This window comes from Populus euphratica, unplaced genomic scaffold (genome assembly GCF_000495115.2).
Source record: "Populus euphratica unplaced genomic scaffold, PopEup_1.0 scaffold1071.1, whole genome shotgun sequence".
NCBI classification, from domain to species: Eukaryota; Viridiplantae; Streptophyta; class Magnoliopsida; order Malpighiales; family Salicaceae; genus Populus; species Populus euphratica.
The window spans coordinates 30,022-33,057 of record NW_011500923.1 but is presented as its reverse complement, the minus strand read 5'-3'; positions in this window follow the sequence as shown (position 1 = coordinate 33,057).

The following is a 3,036-nucleotide window of genomic DNA, read 5'->3' as shown; positions in this document are numbered from 1 at the left end:
TATTGGAGACATGTCTTACTTTCACAGCTGGTGGTTTGAAACTTGAAGGCTTTGTAGATGCTGATCTAGCAGGAGATGTTGATAGCAGAAAGAGTACTACAAGATATATACACACTCTAGAAGGCACTGCTGTTTCCTGGAGTTCTACCTTGCAAAAGATAGTCGCTCTTTCAACGACAGAAGCTGAATATGTTGCAGTCTCAGAATCTACAAAAGAGAAAGTATGGCTACAAAGTTTCCTAAAAGAATTGGGCAAGATGAATGGAAAGGGTACTTTGTATAGCGATAGTCAGAGTGCAATCTTCCTTGCCAAGAATCTAGCATTTCACTCCAGGACTAAGCATATTCAGATCAAATATCACTTCATCCGATAATTGTTAGACGATGAGCAACTGATGCTAGAAAAGGTCTATGGAAGCAAGAATCCAGCTGACATGTTAACCAAAGGAATTACACTTGATAAACTGAAGTCATGTAAAACCTCAGTTGGCCTTCAAGGATAAAACATAATTTCATTGTTTGTCTCCAAGTGGGAGATTGTTAGCATTATGGAGACAAACAATGCCCCACCTCCACTATGAGTTTAATGGGAATACCTAATCTCCACTAAACACAAAGTGGAGGCAAACGGTGGGCATAAATCATGGCATGATTTATGCCCTTCACTCTATATATATGAACTAAGCTCTTGTTGTGTAGTGTGAGTGAAAAACACTAAGAGAAAAACGTGAAGAGAGAGCTTGAGTGTGTAGAGTTAAGTAGAGAAGTTTTTCTCCTCCTCCTTGTTTTGTTGTTTGTATTATTTCTTTGAGTAATTAATACAAATCAGTAGCTCCGTGGAGTAAGCAAGTTGTCGAACCACGTAAATTGATGTGTGTTTGAATGCTTAAATGGCCTAACATTCAGATCACCTCCTTCTTTGGTGTATAGTTTTGTGGAAAATATAGACCCGCTTCCTTTCGTGGTGGGGTGTCATTGCTTTCCTAAATTGGTAGATGATCATCAGATTCTGCAATGGCATTCGTTGGTTAATAGTAAGATGCAGAAAAAACATGGAATATTCTCCCTTATAGGATAGCTTGGGGTATATGGTTAGCTCGGAATAACCTAATCTTTGATTAAAAACAACCAAGCTGGGACACGATTTTTTACTTGATTCTTACAGATTGGCTATGTAGTTTAAATCAAGTGTAAGAATTTTAGTTACATAGGCAACGACCTGGTGCAAAAGTGCATATGTTTTGGTGGGAGAGATCATATGATGGTTTTGAAACACTCAAGAGAGATAAAAACATTCTTCCTACAGCGCATGAAATGATAATGGGTTCTATGCAAAGAAAAATATGTTATTAATTTTTAATGGCATTGTTTGGTCCCTTTGAAATGCTTGGTTTTCAATTAGATATTTCTTGATTGGGATGATATATATCATTTCCTTTCCCATAAAGTAACTGTAAAGAACCATTTCAGCCCAAAAATTTAAGTTGTTAGGTGAGGTCCAAAGATATAATTTATATTATTCTCTAACACACCCCCTCAAGTGAAAACCCTTTTAAATTTGAAACTTGTACAAACTCACATTACCTTGTATTTAATTTTTTATCAAATAAATAAGGATGATGAAATTCGAACTTGAGACCATTTGGTCATCAAGGTTCTGATATCATATCAAAGAACCATCTCAACTTAAAAGTTTTCATATCTTGAGACCTCACCCAAAAGCTTAAGTTTTTAAGTAAGATCTCAAAATATAATTTATATTATTCTCTAATAGTAATATTTTGAGCAAAATATAATTGTGAATTTTTTTGCTATGTTGGAACAAATTTGCTTCAATCACCTGGAGAGCTTTTTACGTGGATTGACACAACTAAAATACAATGTAATTCGACTTGGATACCACCTCCGGTAAGAATGTTAAAGTGGAATATGGATTGTTGTTCAAATAGCAAACTCCAACCACTTAGCATTGGTCACTTTTTAAGAGATCATCAAGGAAATCTTTTATGTGTTTTCTTTTGTTCTACAGGTATGAAAGAATCAAATGTGACTGAAGTTTTGACAATTAAAAAAGCTTTTTAAGTGTATATGAATTGTTCCTATACACTTACAAGAAGTTTGATTTATATAATGCCATTACATGGATCAAGAGCCACAATATGATGAGACCATGACGCTTATAAGATGAATTCTATGATATTTCAAATTCTGGGAGTATCCTTTGTTTTGTGATAGATCATTCGGCAAAGCAAGGAGTTGATTCCTAGAGAAACAGATTTAGTTGCATGGTTTTAGTTTTTATTAATCTCAATGTTTGGTTTATGTTAGCGGGTTATTAAGACATTGTTTTGTTTAGTCCTGTATAGCCATTTTCTTCCTGTCTATAAAATATTTTATTGAAGTTCTCGTCTTTTATAAATAATAATAATAATTAAAAAAAAATACTTTGGCAAATGGTGAGGATTATAGCTGTTAATACCATTAGTTGGTTGTGTAGTTGGTTGGACAGTAATTTTTGGAGGGAAAGCAGCACTTCCATTTGCAAGACTTGATTTACTGTAATTAAGTTGATTTCTGTGTCGTATGTGTATCTGCACTTTGAATTTTTTCTGAACAAGTAATTATAAAAGAGCTTTGGAATAAAACTCAATCTAACTCAATTGGGAGTCAACAACATAGATTTGTTTGCTTCAATATACATGAAACATTCTGCTGCAAAAAGAAAAGGGGGCAAAATACAGTAGCGGGACAACATTTTTCGCCAGCCTTAATCATCTTCAGGTTTCAAAGTTACCCTGATGAAGTAGATGCACCATGCAGCCAAACAACCAGTGAAACTTTTCCAGGCTTAATATTGTAAGCGCCTTGCGTTAGGATTCTTCTTCTGATTGCGCGTCCAAGGATGGTTGAGATTCTCATCAAATGACAACATAATGGAACACAATTTGTCGAAAAGAGACGGAATAAGAAGATAAAGGGAAGAAATGAAGATTTACCATCGATTTTTGGCTGTGAATGATCGAGCAGAGTTCCAAA